Raw genomic sequence first — 19,483 nt, forward strand, 5'->3', positions numbered from 1 at the left:
GAAGTTAACTTGAAGTTACCCATAGCAAAGATATTTAATTAATGAAGATAGCTCATCCTCATTGGATCCACTAGAGTGCGACATGGTACACAAATCCTACAAATAGACTCCTAAGTGGGCGCCGGCTCTGACGGCAAATCTCGCGCACGTCCTGTTTACTGGTGCTATAGATCCCGCGAGAGTGTGTTGCTGGGACAGCTAAAGAGCAATAATAAAGTTTATTTTCTCAGTTGTGTCCCTGAAAAAAGCCACTTTAGTATGACAATTTTGTTAATATTATGAGGCTTGTGATGATCTGGTCCAATATTTAGTTCAGTGACTATAGCTTCTGAACTATTATTTTGCTCTGTGTTCACGTTAGCTCTCCCATTGTAAATGAATAGACTCCAAACATGCTTCCGCCTCCTAAAAAGGTATCTACCTACACACAGAAACGGGAAGTACAGGTCTTTTGCACCCTCTTGCTATCGCCCTCTTGGCCCATAGGCTTTGATTGATTGATTGATTGAAGACTTTATTACAAGTTTGCATAGGAAAAGGTACAGTTTCATGACGGTACAGTTCACTGGTACAAGGTCTACTAAAAGGAGATTCATGAAAAGACTAAGCTTATTTCCACTGGAAACCATTAAAGTATCTCATATAACATTGAATGACAGACAAATAGAACACAGTACTATGCAGTAGATATGTAAAGAAAAACAAAAAGAAAACAGTAAGTCTAAACAAACAGTATATACAAAGAAGGGGCAGGGCAGGGGAGGGTAGGGTTGGGCTAGTTTTTTTTTTTTACCAGTTGCGAACGGCTGCTGCCTGTAAGTGGTTTTTCAGGGCAATTTTAAAGGATGCTAGTGATCCACACTCCTTTATGGCCTTCGGTAAGGCTTTCCACATTTTGGTGGTATAGCAGAAAAACGAGTTTGACCCTTTGTTGGTTTTGACTCTGGGTTGGAAGTGATCTGTGGCGCTGCCTCTGGTGTTGTAATTATGGACATCCTTAATGTTTATAAAGTATTTTGACAGGTACTTGGGTATCATAGTGGTGTAGTGTATCTTGTACACCAGGCCCATTGCAAGTTGTCATCTACTCTGAGCCACCCCACTCTTAACTGGTGAGTAGCGGTGAGGTGAGTCTGATAGGGAAGCTTAAGCAGGACCCTAATTAGTTTATTTTGGGCTGTTTGGAGTTTAGTTTTAAGGGCTTGTGGGGCGTCACGATACCATACGTGAACTCCGTTGTCAAATAGGGGCTGGATTATTGCACCAGCTATGGTCTTCAGTGTGCTGAAATTGGCCATTGGGGCGATCCTCTGTAGGAAGCGAGTTCGTTGGTTGATTTTATTTATTACTTTAGAAGTCATCTTTTCGCTGGAAAGATTAGCTTCAAGGATACATCCTAAGTAAGAGATTTTGTTTTTTCGTGTTATGACCTTGTCATCCACTTTGATTGTGAAGTTATCGACTTTTTTGAGGTTATGATTTGATCCAAAGAGGATGGACTCAGTTTTTCCCAAGTGAATTGATAATTTGTTGTCGTTAAGCCATGTGCAGATCTTACTTAGTTAAGTAGTTAAGTGTCTTTTCAACCTGCAAGTGGTCCTTGCCCGAGACTAGGAGAGCCGAGTCATCCGCGAACAGGAACAGATTGCAGTCGCAAGCAGATGCCATGTCGTTCACGTATATTAAGAACAACAGAGGCCCCAGTATGCTACCTTGAGGAACACCACAGCTTACTGGGAGGGGGGGGGGGACAGGGTACCGTTAATCTCCACCACCTGTTCCCTCCCCAGGGCTACTCACTTAAGATGGCTCAGGGGCCACTCAGCAAAATACCAAAAGTCCAAAGGGCCGCAAGCTAAAAATGACGGTCCTATTTTGGATGTTGACAATGATTTTGTAACACGCTTCATGACAAATCTAATAGTTAAGGAAACACACATAAGACAGACACATTTCCATCTATATAAGCCAGGCCAAACCTCATTGAACCAAAATATTGTCATGGATGGAATGATGAAATTATAAAATGTTATCAAATTAGGCTTTATTCACAAAATGTGAAGTGAAAATGAACAGATCTGGTTCAATCTTTTTGTAACCGCCCCTTGGAAATAAATAACACTGAGACGGACCAGACTAATATCCACAACAGTGTCTGGGTATTCAAGGCTATTGAACTTTAGCAATGTAAAGGTATTTTCTTATGTCAATTAAGCTCCTTTGAATTGAACAGATAGTCAGAGTGCAACAATGTGCAACAGTCAGAGTGCAACAATTCAAATCAATGACTCAAATGTTATCCTAGAAATGAAATTAAGTCTTTCTTCTTTGTAACAAATAAAATAAATGATAAAATAAAATACAAATCTTGTTCTAAATAAAGACAAAAAGTCTCTTAGGGGTTTTGGTAAAAATAATCAGCTGTAGTTATCGATCCAGACCTGTAAATAGACGTGTATAGTTATTATTCAATCAGTCAAACCCCAGCATCCCTATTCTTGGGGGACATTCACCAAAAATAGCCGATCTACAAGCTCACCACAAGATGCGTTGTGAGCTTGTAGATCGGCTATTTTAGGTGAAGAGAGTTATGGAAAAATAACTCAAGCACAGTTCAACTCAGCCTCAGTTGCACTGTACTTGTAAAACAGTTTGATGCTTTGAGCTTTGTAAAACACAACAGCTCGTTGGAGGAGATTTGTTGTACAATGAGCATAGTTCCCTGGCTGATATCTGTTGGAATGCGGTGCTGACTTTTTTCCAATGACGGCGGAGCCGCGGAGACAAGGGCTACGTGCCTACGGGCAGTCCCCTCTTCATTAGCCTGAAACATGACGGTCGCGACAGTTCATATCGCACGACCGCCATGCATCCAGTCTCCAGTGAGCCCGACTGTGGTTGTCTGCTGCAAAATCTCTGCAGATTTGTCTGTCTGACTGTCTCGTTTTACCAGCTCTAGTGCAGCTGCATCTCGCACTGCTGTCAATGCTGTGCTCGATGCGTTGACTGCATTCGCTTCCTGACTCCCTCCCTAACCTACGGAGTGCACAGAGGCTCAAACATCACCGCCTTTGACAGGCTTAGAAAATATTATTTTATTTGTATGATCATGACGGGCCGCACAGACATACGGAGTGGGCCGCATGCGCCCCGCGGGTTGAGTAGCGCTGCCATAGGCTAACACTACTGTTAGAAGCCCAATTTTCGGCGATTTAGCCGTGAATAAACCTTGTCCTCTTCAATAAAAGCATAGATCTGAGAAAAACAGCTTCAAAGATCTGAGGATGGATTGGATTCAATGGCAAAAACCGGCGGCGCGACGCTCTCGCAGGCCGATGTAAACAGATCGCGGCCGACGGACTGCTCAAAAATGTTGCCCAGGGCTTCGGTAAGGCCTTCGGGTGTTTATTTAACTTAAGTGCCTTTCCCGAATTAGTTCAGGATCGGCACCACAGCCAAATAACGGCGCCGATTTATCCCAAACTAGTTTGGGATTGGCACTAGATGAGTTAGCAAAATGTTGTTCTTCATACTCACAGGTGATCGGTCCAAAGGTGAGGGGCTTGATGGGTACAGATCTGGAAACAGAGCGAACACGCCTCGCTGAGCAAACCTGTCAATGGTGAAGGAAGAGGAGTAAAGTCACACTTAAGCCTGCAGCACACTGCAAACCAACTTTGTTCAGCTTCAGCTGGTCAATAAGAACAAGATATGACGCCATTGTGGAGCAAACAAACCAACTAACTAATGTAGGCTATTTTTTTCTATTTTTTTTTTTCTTTGCTGAACTTCGTTTTGGCAATATCAGTCGAACCCAAAACATTATTTGATTTAATTTGACAGAAATTGCAACAGCCCTTCATAACACCTACTGCATACTGTATTTACATTAGGAGTAGAGTGAAACTTACAGGGGAACAGGAGGAGGCTCTATTGTCACACAGGTGGAGGCTGCAGTGAAGGTAGACATCTCTGTTATCTCCCTGGAACAGGAAGAACAGGGCAGAGAAACGAGCCTGGAAGGAAGAGCCGCTCTCAACCACTGTCACCTCACGACGGTCACTAGGACACCTGGGGAAAAGAAGAACCACTGTCACCTCACGACGGTCACTAGGACACCTGGGGGAAAAGAAGGGTCAGGTTGGAGGCTCATGACACATCATTATTACATCCTTCATTCTATTTTGCATTCATAAAAAAGACACCTATTCTAAAAAATAAACTGTGCTATCACATTATAGTTGCTACCGCACATATGTAACAGTCTTGTACGATTATATCTAACAAGATATCAAGGAGGTGGCAAACTTTTTTTTTCCAGTAAAAGGGTCAGTAGCAGATTTGAACTGGAAAAGAAATATGACACTTTCATTGGCTCGACAGCAGGTTCAAACCAAGCTGCTGAGCTAGCCAATCAAACAAAGCCATGGGAAACTGAACAGGAACAAGAAAAAGGTGTACCACCTTCTGAATACCCACCAACTATCTGTTAATGCTAAAGAGGGAAATATACTTGTTTTGAATGAAGAAGTGTCGCACGGGGGCATCAGGGTTGGAGGTGTGTGTGGTGTAGCAGTCGTCCAGAACGACCACCAGACCTGTTTCTTGTACAGATACTCCTACATACAGGACAGAGCCCACTGGCAGGGTGACTGGACCTGCTGGGTAAGGCTCTGTGTAGTTGGAGTCTTGGAACAAGAACATGGAGGCTGTGGCTTGTGAACCCACACCTGAAATGTCACCTTCAACCCCACGACCTTCAGTCCTGTCAAGGAAATATGACATTTAAAGGATCATACTGTTCCTGTGATCTGAAAAGGTCATTGGTAATCAAAATATTTTCTAAAGCATTCTATGTTTGTTTGATTTTAAAGGAAGAACATTGATTGAGTTCATTTCAGTAAGGGAAATCATCTTGTATGGACTTGGAATTTATTGTTAAGATACTGTAGGTCATCCAACATACTAAACATAATGTAGTATTTGTAGCATTTGTGTCCAAGCACAAACTGAGAACTGTCTTGAAAAAGAATATTCTGATATTATTGCCATTATTTCAATTTGTATCAGATGATGTTTGAGGCATATATTCAGGTACTGTAGGTTGTCGTACACAAAATGTTAGCCTTCACTGAAGCTTGACAGCTGAGAGACAGTTGAAGCTAGAAATGTAATGTACTAGCTTCTTTTTTATGGCAGAAATGTAAGACTTTACAACAATGGGAGATGAACATGTATGTGGAATAACAATTGTAAACACACTTTGATGTATGTATTTAGTCGCAATAGTCTGATATCTGTCATTAATAAATTCTCTTCTGCGGATGTCATTTTGGTACTACTCTATTAAGTAGACATTTGACAGTATCACGTAAACGGTGTTCCCACCAGGGCAGGAATTTCATGGAGGCCATGAAGGCCATGGCAGCCGTTGCCCCTCAGTTTGGCCTTGTGCCCCTCAAACCAATGGCATGACCTGAGGCCACAGTGGCCTTAATGCCCCAGCTGACTGTACCACTTTCTCCTCTGTCTCTTTCTAGTCAATATGTAGACACCAGTTTATCTTTATTGCCATGTAGACACCAGTGTCTTATTGTTGAGATTCTGAATTCTTAACTCCCTTTTAACAATTCAGTAACTTTGATTGGTGCAGGGTTGAGCTTGTAAATACCATGAATTATTTATTTCACTGCAGTCTACATATTACATTTAAATCATTGTTAAACCTTAAATTCAATTAATTCTTTCAATGGACTAAATCTTATTTTATTTGATAGCCTTCCTGCCCTGGCATTTGGCCTTTGTGCCCTCAACAAATTGACAACACCAAAGGCGAAGTGGCCTTGCCCCTAAAATGACAAAATTCCAGGCCTGGTTCCCACTGACTGTTATTAATAAGTCTGAAAATAGGTTACTTACTGAATGTATGGTCTGATGGCTCCATTGAGGCTGGTCTCTGTGTCCAGGGGATAGGCACAGGAGAAGGGAAAACTCACAGGAGTTGAGGCAATATTAAGGTAAACAAATAAACTGTTGGAGAAGATGGCATGGGTGCTGTTGGTCTGAAAGACAGAGGTTAACTGAATGGTCAGTTGTCATCTACATAGCTGGGCACAATACCGTTATCCACCAGACATAGATAAAAAGTATGACTGAAGAACAAGTTAATACAATATATAATACAATGTATAGTTTTACCTGATAATGAACTTTAACTAAAACATATATCACAGGAGAAGAGAGGAGCTGCTTTTTTCTGTGCAGTGAGAAAATTATGCTTAAGACAATGGTGTAACAACAGTAACACGTTGGCAGACATATCCTCACCGTCAATAAGTTCCCACAGGTGTCAGCCTGACGTTCCACCTGGAACCACACTGTCCCATCACTCTGTGTGAAATATGAGCAGGCTGGATCGGCCAGGTGACCAGAGAGTCCATTCAATGCAGAGAATCCTCTTAAGCCAATTTGGATTTGAGTCTGGCCACAAATAAGTTCAGAAGCTGAAGATGGAGGAGGCTGTTCAGTGACTAAAGATTGGAAGGATTTCACAGTAAAAGAAAGTGAGAGAATTATGACAGCACACTTTCATGCCTGCACAGCAGATGCATTCAAGTCTTCAACATCACCAAACAAGCTTTATTGTAATATAATATATTATTAACCACATTAACACTGGCGTCACTATTTTGGATTTTTTGCCTATGATAGTACAACCAAAACAATGCAATCCTCATGGAGTAATTTACATTTTTAGAATTTATTAGGCAAAGTATAAAATGGGGCTCAAGTGGTGAAAGGAGTAGTTCACCTTCAAAATGACTTTTTGTTGCATTTCTAAGACAAACATGTGATTAAAGTAACTTCACCACAATTGATTCCGGAGGGGACCCAAATGCATTTAGTAAAAGAAAAAAAAAGAACAAAAATAAACATTTTGGGGGTGAACTACTCCTTTAATATTGTATAACAACTCTTTACCTGCACAATAGGCCAAGCTGCAGATGGGTCCTGGTGACACAAGCTTGTAGACATAGTAGTTCAGGCAGTTCTTGACATGGATGGATGGCAAGTTATCAAATTCACAGCAGCCCCCGTAAAAACTACCACAGACGCTCCGCTGTACAATTCCATCTGACACTGTAGGATTAGACCCGTTCAACCACATAGGAATATCTGTTCCACACCTACTTATGTCCACACATGTAGTTGGTATTTGAGCATTGCTTTGCCCTAGGAACAGTCGATACCACCCTTGCCATTGAAGGTTGGCATTGTTGTCACAGTGATGGGTATCATTACTGACACTGTTATCTATTGATCTCCAGGGTTCATTGAGTACTGTGTAATGCTCACATGGATCTGCACAGCGAGAGCTCCCATTAATACTGATACAGTCCTCACCTAACGGACAAAGCACATTACCACAGGAGAACTGAACAGTGGATCTGGCCATGGAGGGAGGCACGAGGCACTCAAAGGAGCCAGGTGTGTTCACACAGAGCGGAGAGCCATGGGTGCAGGGTGCCTCAGGGAGGGAGCACTCATCAATATCCACACAGCCTTTCTCTGGTGACCATCTGTAACCTTGGTGACAACAGGAGGAATCACTGCACAGCTTTACATCGTAACAGGTGAGGCCGTCACCAACGAAGCCGTCTTTACACACACAGGACACTGATTCGCTGGAGAAGGTGGCACCTCTCTCTGTTTTGACAGGTGACTCCAGACATTTAGCGTGAACATGACATGATTCACAGCTGCGGATAGTTGGACCTGTGAAAGGAATTCAATAATTTATGTATATTCATTTTAGCAGTCGTCATTTGTATTTAAATACAATCTATGAACATATAACCCTGCAAGACGCGAATTAATTTCTACTTGCAAAAAAAAAAAGAAATCAGATGGTGTTGTAGGAGTCCCTAATCAGAGGAAAATGTAATGTTTAAAAAAATAGTAATGTTTTTGTAAGGTTTTATAGCCATAAATCATAAATCATGCTCTAATTTGCATTTTGGGGATATTTTTCACAATAATAACATATGTACATGTTCTACACATTCTAATGATCACCAAAAAAAAAGAGAAAAAAATAATAATATATATATATATATATATATATATATATATATATATATATATATATATATAAAGCAACACTGGGCCTTGCAGGGATAATGAATGTTATTCTCATGCATATAGAGATATAACAACCTTTCAACTAAAACGAAAGATAATCAATATTCAACATTTTGATTATGTTACAGATGTTGTCCAAAAGTCATGCAGATCGGTACACACTACACAGTATGTCTGTAGCGGTCTGTAGCCATTAAACGAAACGGGTATTTCTTACATTGATGCTCCTACATATTATCATGCAAGCACCAGTTAAAGTTACTTTCCATCCCTCATATACTGTGTGCACAGTGCACACATACTGTAGGCGGACTTTGCCATTTGCCCTAGGGGGGCCAGGCTTGAGCAGCAACATGCCAATTGTCAACCCCTCAACACTAACTTCTAGGCCAGTCAATCTAAGCTAAAAAAGGGCCTGACCCAAAAGAAATTGCAATAGTAGTGGTTCAAGGTTTTTTATGATCCTTAGGGTCTTCCAAATAACATATTAAAAGTTGTGAATGATATATTTAGTGGATCAAGGTAAATTCAGGGGGTTCAAGTTTGGGTCCATTCACTACTATACAGGAAAAAAAAGACCCCCAAAAAATCTTCTTTAAGTAGCATGTGTGGGGTCTAAACTAGGGGTTTTTCATGATTCTGAATCCATTGCAAGCATTTGTTTTGCACAAAAAACATTCCTTGGGCTAAAAACGGACACATAGAACTATGGTTTAGTGATGAGTCATCACTTTTCTGGGGTCAGCTCCATTTTGTGGTGTCCGTTTTTAACCCGACAAATGTTTTTTTTTTTTTTTTTTTTTTTTGTGCAAAACGAATGCTTGCAATGGATTCAGGACCATGAAAAACCCCTAGTTAGACCCCTGACATGCTACTTAAAGAAGATTTTTGGGGGGTCTTTTTTTTCCTGTAGGCCTATAGTAAGTAAATGGACCCAAACTTGAACCCCCTAAATTTACCTTGATCCACTAAATATATAGCCTAATTCACAACTTTTAATATGTTATTTGGATGACCCTAAGGATCATAAAAAACCTTGAACCATTAGGGCCTACTATTGCAATTTCTTTTGGGTCAAACCTTAGATTGACTAGCCTATTATCACACTGTCCAACTACTGTTATTCATTGTGTCCACCAGACCATTAGTGTACCAAATACAATGTACAATTATGTGTGGTTAGAGCAGTGTCATTTTACAAATTGTGTTCATTATTAAGTAAAATAGCTACTTTCATTATTGGTAACACAGTTGCAGCTTACAAGAAATGCCAATAAGAATAAACCATTTGATAATTTCAGCTATAATTTCTAAATGGCTACAAAACATTTTGTTTGATGGAGGACAATAATTATTGTAATTTAAAGCTATACTGTGTAAGTTGCTCAACTTGTGGTCAGTAGCTCTATAGCAAACCTCGGTCGCGTCCGCGTCTTTCGGCCGTTTTTCGGTTCTCACACCCCCGCGTCTGCCTCCACCTCGCCGAGATCTATCTTTTGAGGGGTCCCTGGTTCCTGTGCGTTCAGCCATTCCGGAGATACACTCCTTCACCCATGCTTCACCGTGCACCCGAGTATAGAGACACACGGGAGACTACAAATATGGCCGCCCTAGCGACCCCACTCCAAGATGCGCTGTGATTGGCCGGCAGTGTATAACCCTCGCTGTGATTGGCCGGTAGTGTGATGACGCAATTTTTCCGCGAAAACCGGTCCCCGGTAGGGATCATAGAAAACATATAAAGAGAAGGCTTTAGAAGCTGAAAATAACGGAGTGGGGGTTCTAAAACTTTAGCGATTTAACAGTTAGGACAATTTTAAGATTTGTTTTATAAAAAAAGTTACATGGTATAACTTTAATGTATTTTAAGTAATGAACAATAAGGGAATATCAGTGAATAATAACTTAAAAAATAGGTATTTTTACATTTTAAACCCCTTTTTAATTATTTATCAAGCCTAACACATAATCTTTGTGTACAGTTCGGATATTGCAGGTATGTATGTTCAGGTATATTCATAGTCTGACAACCCCCATTCTTAGCAATGCTATCTTCAGAGAGAGCGAGAGGCTCTGATCACTTAACATTCCAATCAATCAACTTATTGTCGCCAGCTGGTCTCTGTGTGATGGGGAGAAACCAGTGACTATTAGTTGGTTAATTCTTAAATAAATCATAACTCTTGACAGGAATGGGCTAGAGACTTACTTTTTTTTCCTAAATGCTCAGAAATGCCTGGGGGGTGCAGTGCACCCCCTGCACCCCCATAAAGTCTGCCTATGAGTGCACACCCCATAACCCACACACTGCACGGTCCGTGTAATCAAATAACAAACTATCAAAAGGTACACAGACCCTGCACATCATTTCGGAGCTCATATCTTTGAACGGGTAAGGGCTAGTATATATAAATTGACAGGGGCAATACAAAAAGTTGTAAAAACATGAAACCATTGCACAGTATAACATGGTTTATAGCCGAGGCTAATTTGCCACCCCGTCTCCTTTCTAATATCTACCTAAAAGGTCTATTACAAAAGGTACATGCATAAGGCTCTAATCTAAAAAGTACAAATCAATACAATTCCCATTCCCAGGCTATATCGTATAATTAAATAATACAAATAATTAAAATGGCAAGAAGACTCTAAAGTCTGCTAAAGACTCCTGACTCGGACTCGACTCGAGATGTTTTAATATCTATTAAAGGGATATTCCACTTTCAACAGGGACACAGCTTATGGGCTTTTCTCCACATACACACCCATTGTAACTTCAAACTATATTTTAACCATGATAGATTCATTAAAAACACCCATTATTATTTTTTTGTTTACGTGAGCAGGCCGTGTTCTTTTGATAACTTTTTTTTCATTTTTTTTTTAATAATTATTTGGAAAAATGGAAAAAATGAAATAAAAAAAATAATTATTAACAATAAATGAAAAAAGTTATCGTAACAACACAGCCTGCTCACATTTTAGGAGGGTAATATGAGTCACCAGAAAAAAATAATGGGTGTTTTTATTGAATCTATCATGGTTAAAATGAAGTTTGAAGTTACAATGGGTGTGTGTGGGGAGAGTCCCTGGGCCTGGAGGGCCTGATAACATTTACATCAAATATCTAAATATCGAATCAAGCAAATTAAAAATGGTTCAGGGTGTTCATAAAAGCCTGATTAGACGATAAAATTACCAAAAGTTGTTTTGAAAGTGAAATATCCCTTATTAAATTTGATAAGATCAATGTTGAACATCATGTCTATCCAATAAGAGGACAATAGAGTCAGCTTACCTGTTGTGTTTCCATTAACATTCTGCATGAACACAAGTAACACAACAGCTGCCACCACTCTGGTCCACATGCTGGACATCTGGACACAAACCTGTCGAAAACGGATAGTTTGCATTTGATTTATTTGCACAATACAGCAACATAATGAAAATTAACATGACCAGTTCTCAATGCAAAGGTAGAACTTTCTTTCTTTTTGTCTACAAGATATGTTACATTGAAAACCACCATTTAAATATTTAGAGTCTATAGATGATAATATAAAGTAATGTCTTGTCTATGCTCTTACCTTGTAGAGTTTGTGTTTTAAGATTCAACCTGGAGGTGGGAATTTATAAGCCTCTGTTTTGTTGGGACCAAACCATGTGACTATCTATGACAAAAGGAACTGTATACATCATCAGATAAAAGCCTGACTGTATTATGCCAATAATAAACTGATAAAAATGGTGTTTCAACTGGCCAGAGAAATGGGTTATATCAATACAGTACAGCAGAGGTCTTCAACGTTTTCAGGCCAAGGACCCCTTAGTTGAGAGAGAGAGATGAAGCAGGGACCCCTAAAAACCCTTTCATAGATTCCATGTACTGTAGTTTCATCGTTTGACAGCACAATCATCAGTGTATTTTAGATTCATGTCTATTTGTGTTTTCAGATTTTAACCACTTAAATCGTCAATACTTGATAAACTTGAGCTTTCACCTTTCACTCTGTACATAGTGTGCTCTTTTTCCCCTCCACACCAAACCCTTTTGCTTGTAGATCTGCTATTTTTGGCTCAAGTTCAGAATATGGACGCTAGGGTTCAAGCGATTAATATAAAAAAGGAGAAAAAGAGTTTCTATCACACAAAGATTTGGAGGACCCCCTGTAGTGACTCTGAGGACCCTCTAGGGGTCCCAGACCCCCTGTTGAAGACCCCTGCAGTACATTATTGTATGTGATATTGCTGTAATTGTTCATGCATATTAGAGGTAATTGTCCAAACTTTGAGATTGATTGAGACAAAGATGTAGAACAGTACAAGTATAGTCAATACAATAGAAATGTAGTACAGTACACGCACAGTCAAACATCCTGCCTAAAAGGGACATCCCAAATAAAACCTTTTGCAGTCTTTTTTATGTTGGAAGCCCTTGGTATTTAATTCATAGACATAACAAATAGCAAGCAAAGAAAACAAAGAGATAGATAAATAACTTGGTGTCGAAAGTTAATACAAAGTTAATACAAGCATAGAATCTGTTGATAAAAGGCAGAGTACGGTCATGCATGACGTCTTTAAGAGGTTAAGGAAAACAGATGTCTTTAGACACGTTTTAAACAAATTGATAGAGGGACAACGTCTTACACATTATTGTGTATCATTATTTTATGCTTTAACTATTGAAACATAGCAGATATACACGCTCACAGCGTGGCACCGAGTGCCACGCTTGTAGATCTGCTATTTTTGAAAAATCTTGAAAATTAGAATTTTGACCCGATTCTATAAGTGTCTTTTGAATCCTTCTAGATTTTTTGAAAAACCCTATGTTTCTATGTCAGCAATCTGGCCAGCCATCGTCAAAGAAAAGGTCCTTTTCACTTAACTGGAGCTCAGTCTGTTCTTGAGAGACTATTATGTCAGTGGTTCTCATACCTTTTCATGTGAAGGACCCCCAAAATGATATTTATTTGGCCACGGACCCCCCATCTCAAAATATTTAGTTCCAGGGACCACCCAGAAGCAAAATGTGAGTTACAAACGTTCGCTTTGAAAATACATTCAAAGATTTGCACAAATAGCAGATCTACAAGCTTGCAGCGCGGCACTCGGTGCCGTGCTGTGAGCTTGTATATCTGCTATTTTTCACTGGTTAAAGCATTCAATAATTCTAGGCCTAAATGGGTTAAGAGGTTAAGGAAAACAGATGTCTTTAGACACGTTTTAAACAAATCGATAGAGGGACAACGTCTTAACGTTAGAGGCAAACTAGTCCACACTTTAGGGACAAAAACTGAAAATGGCCATCCACCATTTTCTTCAACACTTGTTCTTATCCGTGAGAAACGTGTAGGCCTACTCATTCTTATCACTCACTGAGAGATGGAATGAATGAACGGACCAGTGTGTGTTCACACTAAAGGTCAAGTCAAAATCTCTAGGTACACACACATTCATATCCGTGAGAAATAGCCTGCATAACACCTGTTATCACTGTAAATGTCTGTTTTGATTTACTAATGCCAAATAAAACGTTACCTCTTACACCCTGTTTCACAAAGGGCCGATATACAGTACAAGCTCACAACGTGTTGTGATGTGACGGGTTGTGAGCTTGTAGATCAGCTATTAGTTAAGTTAGAAAATAGGTGTAAAATTGACATTTAGAAGCCCGTAATGACATACCCAAAATGGCAATGCGAGGTTGGAAATGTTTATTTTTCTTTTAGGTTATAGAATGTGCCTGTTAGGCTTTAGGGTTAGCCTTAGGGTACTTACAAAGTACTTATTTAGTCATTTAAACGATAATTCATAACATGTATATGATATTATATAGATACTGTATAATGCAATAAATAATGTATGGTTGTCACATTGATCGGGTCAGGTCTGTGGGATGGGGAGAAAAAAAAAGTTTTTATATGAACAAAGTACAGTTTTATACTAAGTACAAAAGGACCCACATTTAAACAAGCCGTTGAGCTTTCTTATGGTTTAAATCCTTTTTGTTGACCTTGCATCAGTGAACTGTACTGTCCTGTACTTTTTCCTATGCAAACTTGAAACTTCTATAAACTATTCAATTAATCAACCAAGGTAATTGAAACCAAGACAAGCTGAGACCTGTCGTTACAGTATGTGGTAGGGCATTAACGACTTGTGATTTTTGCAAGTCGACTCCATCCCTCCATCCATCTTCAACCGCTTATCCGGAATCGGGTCGCGGGGGTAACAGTTCCAACTGAGACCTCTAGATTTCCTTATCCTGAGCAACTTCCTCCACTCCCTCAGGGAGTATACCGAGGCGTTCCCAAGCCAGTTTTGGTCTGCCACGGGGTCTCCTCCCAGTGGGACACGCATCGAGGACCTTCCTAGGAAGGCGCTCGGGGGGCATCCGTACTAGATGCCCGAACCACCTAAGCTGACTCCTTTCCAAGTGTAGGAGCAGCGGTTCTACTCCAAGTCTCTCTCGGGTGACTGAACTTCTCACCCTATCTCGAAGGGAGATACCAGCCATCCGTCTGAGGAAAGCCATTTCGCCTGCTTGCACCCGCGACCTTATACTTTCGGTCATGACTCACACTTCATGTCGACTCGACTCAGTAAAAAGTTGAGTTGAAGTCGACTTTATTGTTTGATGATGTCATCACATCACACACAACCCCCCAATTATTTTGGGGGGTCCCCAGAAGATTAACTTAATATGAAACATTGTTTTCTCACTCAACTGTAAACAAACCAACATAAAGTTTAAGTGTATAGAGGGTATCTTCACATTTCTAAAGTGCCAATTTAAGGACTTTAAGGATTTAAGGATTTAAGGATAGCAGATCTATATGCTCACAACGCCTCGCAACGCGAGACGTTGTGAGCATATAGATCTGCTATTTTCACAATAGAAAGTATTTTTTGTAAACTTCGACTTTCGACTTTCTCTGGTGCGAGTCGACTTGTGTAATGAAGTCGACTGAGTGGACTTGTCGACTTTTTCGTTAATACCCTACTATGTGGCAAGAACATTTATATAACAAAGTGCTATGTGGTACAGTACAGTACAGTACAGTACAGTACAGTACAGTTGGGAACTGGGGATGCTGAACAAGTGCCAAGCCGGACATTACAATCAGCTTCTGATTCTATACGACATCTGTTGAAGGTACTGTATTTACCTGTGGTTTCCCACCCACTTTGAAAGTTATGTCAGTACATTAAGGGCCTGTTATCAGCTGTAATCAGGGCCTTAGACATTTGCCTAATAATTAGCCTACCCCTTCAAAAAGGTTGAATTAAATTTAATAGAATATTAAATATAATAGTGAATAGACTATTAATAGAATAATGATAATTGCGACCGTAGGTCGCATTTACTACCAAAACCTCCACGGGCTGTCTGTGCGTCAGTCAGTCAGTCAGTCAGTCAGTCAGTCCCCCAGATGTAAAAAATGACCAAATGTGCTCACACGTCACACGTCACACTTTTTCCCTGCTCATATCTCCGCACCCGTTGACCCGATCCATGCCAGATTTTACACACACACTCCTTGCCTGCCAAACTACAACCTCCAAGGACCCCCGGAGTCCCTGGGGGACCCCCAGATGTAAAAAATGACCAAATGTGCAAAAATGACCAAATGACCACCCCAACGGGGCTGCTCACGGGGAATTCCCGGGGACCACCGACTCCTGGTGCTCCAGAACGGATGCACAAGTGGGGGCTCCCCCAGTGGAGGACCCCCTGCCACTGCAGCGCACATAAAATGCCGTAACTCGGGCTAGGAGCGTCCGGGAGAGCCGGGCCCGGTACCTATTCGTCCGCCAAGGCAACGCGGAGACCCCACCCCTCATTTCTCACATGGCCCTATTCTAGCGCCACCTTCAAATCACGAATATCACTACACAGCATGTCTACACTCATGTCATCAACATGGATCAGGAAGATTTTGGAAAAACACATTTTTACCCTATTTGTGGAGATAAGCCACCTACGGTCGCTTATCTCCCGATTAGGGAGTCTTACTGGTATATAAGTACACAGTGGAGGAAAACAAAGTACAAATGGCCATTGGCTAGTTTCCATTGTTGTCCATAACACATTAAACACTCAAAAAACTAGACTATCAACAGTGCAATGAACAACAATGGCCACTAAATACCCCCTCAAACATGTATGACAGATTTTGTCTAGCCTGGGCTTGGAATGGTCTGAGAACGTATGCCTTCACAGAGTGTTATCTAGAAGGGAAATGGTCTAGATGGTCTATTTTACCATAATACCTGAGAAGGCACCCTGAATATGGTAAAATGATATTTGATGTCACACTCTTGCCAATGACAAAGATACATTCTGACAAAAGAGGTCACTGCACTTGTGTGTAAAAATACATGACATCAATCTGTGTGGAGAAAGAAGGTGTGGAGAAAGAAGGTACACATAGAGGGCGAATTGGCGAATAGCGAATTGGCGAATAGCGAATTAGCGTATTATTCGCCTTTTGTTTAAAACCTTATAAAGTCAATGGAAGCATCCACACCAAACGCGAATTTCGAAAAAGCGAAAAGGCGTCTGTTTTTTATTCGCCCTTGTGTCGAATTAAGCGAACGTTCAAAGGCGAATTCCTCTCTCTCTCTGTATCAAAGTAAGCTCACTCTACCCTATTTCAAGAGAGAGAGAGAATGGTGGAGGGACCTTCACGTTACATTGAGGCCGAGGGGAACAGTGTCGTTCTCCTTTTCCGTGTCTCGTCTGCGTGGCTGCTTGGAAAAAGTAGCCTACTCGAATGTCTTACCGGTAAAAGCATGGTTTATGTGTTTGTTATTGTAGGCTACTTTATATCTGCAAAAAGACTAATGTTTAAAAATAAATCGCTGGGTATTAAATAGCCTACAATAGGATCCGAAATGAGTCGATTAGAAGGAAAGTACTGGAAATTCGACTCAAGTACAAATACCTACAAGTACAGGCTACTCAAGTAAATGTAAGCTACTTTTAGTTACTTTACACTGACTTTCTTTTTTTACAGACCGAAATCCTTTTATTTCCGAGAGACCCGACCATTTAATCATTATTAAAACCCTCTTTCATGTAACTCACTGCAGCCGTGCAGCGTGCGCTGTTAACTGATTGACAGGCAGAAGAAGGCTACCAAGGAATCTATAATATTAAGATCGAAACAAAAGCCAGAGATTAAAAGGAATACTTTTAGGCTATTTTCTAACTACAGAGAGGTAAGTCATGGTTTAACTTGTACGCGGTCGCGGCTGCTTTCTCATCATCCTGGCAGCAGGCTACGCATCACGCATGCATTATGCACGCACAAAGATCTTTTACCCCTGCTGTTAAACTGATCCTAGACCAGCATTATCATCTCACTGTTACACAGCCATTCATCTCGCTGCCTCACGGCTAACAGACCATGATCCTAGGTCAGGCCAGCCTAAACACAGCACACACGTTAAACAGAACTCCAGTAGTTCGTTCCTTATAGCGCACGCCAGCGCGCGCACACACACATTGATTGATATTACAGTTTTTTTTTTACAGTTTGCATAAAAAAGCAGAAAGTACACACACAGTACGGGTCCTCTTGGGTCCTCTCGGGTAATACACATAATGATTGACAGCCCCGTATTCCGAGGGTGATGCGGCCATTCCGACCCGGCTATGATAAAACACTGACCGACCCTGTCTAGTGTCTACTCTGGCCCCGGCCGGAGCTGAGGGGAGGGGGAACGGAGAACGCGTGTTGTCACTTGTCTCTTCTGTTCTTTTTCTTATTTAATAGGCTAACAACCACGGCCAGGTCTCATCATCACTTGAGGATATAGTTTCCATTGTTTTATTTGTTTCCCTGTCTCCGTTCTCCTCTCTCCTCTCCTCTCTCTCCTTTCTTCTCCTTTCTCCTGTGGCTATGCAGGCAGATATCGCCCCCTCGTTTTTAGGCGAATTAAGCGAATATTATACGCATATTCGCGTCGCTTTTTGGTGTGTATGGAAAAGGGCGAATGGCGAATTCTTCGCCTTTTTGGTTCGCTTATTCACGTCGCTTTCGCTAATTCGCCGGTGAGGACATACCTTTAGGATTGATGTTTACGCTCTTGAAATATATACTTTATGATTGGCTTATGATCATGTACAGTCACAGTCACTGCTGCAATAACCTTGCGTCACCAGGCTTTCTCGGGGGAAAGCCTGGTAAGTTTACTAAACAGGTCGTTTGATCCGGTCTAGACCTTTGTTTTGGTTCCCTGTTTGTTTCCTCAATCCCTATTTAAAGTTGGACTAAAAGATGAAGAGGCCTATATAATCACCTAAAAGAAAGCAATCCAGACTCCAACTGAAGCGACCTTCGCTTCACCCCCACTCCACCCATCGAGTCCTGACAGCCAATCAGCAGTGATGTTGTCCGGCGGCGACTCCCGGGGCGCATCGACGGCTGAGACGGCGCGGCTCCATCGTGCGTCGTGGATAGTGGCTTGAACGGTAGCGCAGGGTAGCTGGGAAACCAGCGGCAGTCGCTTCAAATCCCACAAGGGGATTCCCCCTTTTCTTTTTCTTTGACCACTAGAAGGTGCAATTGCATTACTTATGAAGCGCAGCACTTTCAGCGCCCTGCCTAGACACGCTGAGATTCTTTCAGCGTCTTGCTAAGACGCCGTTGGGGACATGACCCGGCGTCATGGGTGAGACGCTGTGAGGGTGAGAATGTGTAGCAGGCGCACAGTTAACAGTAATAGTCCCTCTGATTTTGAACTTTTTACCAGTGTGTGGATGACTAAAACATTTCGTTTTCGCTGTATTGTTGCATTGCACACAACGTCCACAAGGGTAGTTTGTTTCCCTTTTGGAAGGGGAGCTAAAAGAGTCTGTCCTTGTGCAGAAGAGCTACGGGATTGAAAATCAACATGAACCAAATGGTCCCTCAAAATGTTTTCCTCTTTTAAAGGAAAAGAGGGGAGGGTGTTTAAAAAGTGGTGCCAATTCAGGGTCAGACTTGAGGATGTGCCAATGTTTCTTAAAGATAGATTGGATCTTATAAGAATGACTTGAGGATGTGCCAATGTTTCTTAAAGATAGATTGGATCTTATAAGAATGACTTGAGGATCTTGAGGATGTACCAATGTTTCTTAAAGATAAATTGGATCTTATAAGAATTGGCAGAATAAGTGGTGACGTGACGGAAAATGTCTTCTCCTTTTTGTTGCTTTTCCATAATAATTCAGAGCAGGGTTTGTTTAAGGCCAAAGTGAAGGCCTGATCAACACATTCTGAATCACATCCTCTTTGGGTACATTTAGATTTCATCTCTGAAGCTTTATTTCTATATTCGTTGGTGG

The sequence above is a fragment of the Nannobrachium achirus genome (assembly GCF_963921795.1).
Source record: "Nannobrachium achirus genome assembly, chromosome: 2".
Lineage (NCBI taxonomy): Eukaryota > Metazoa > Chordata > Actinopteri > Myctophiformes > Myctophidae > Nannobrachium > Nannobrachium achirus.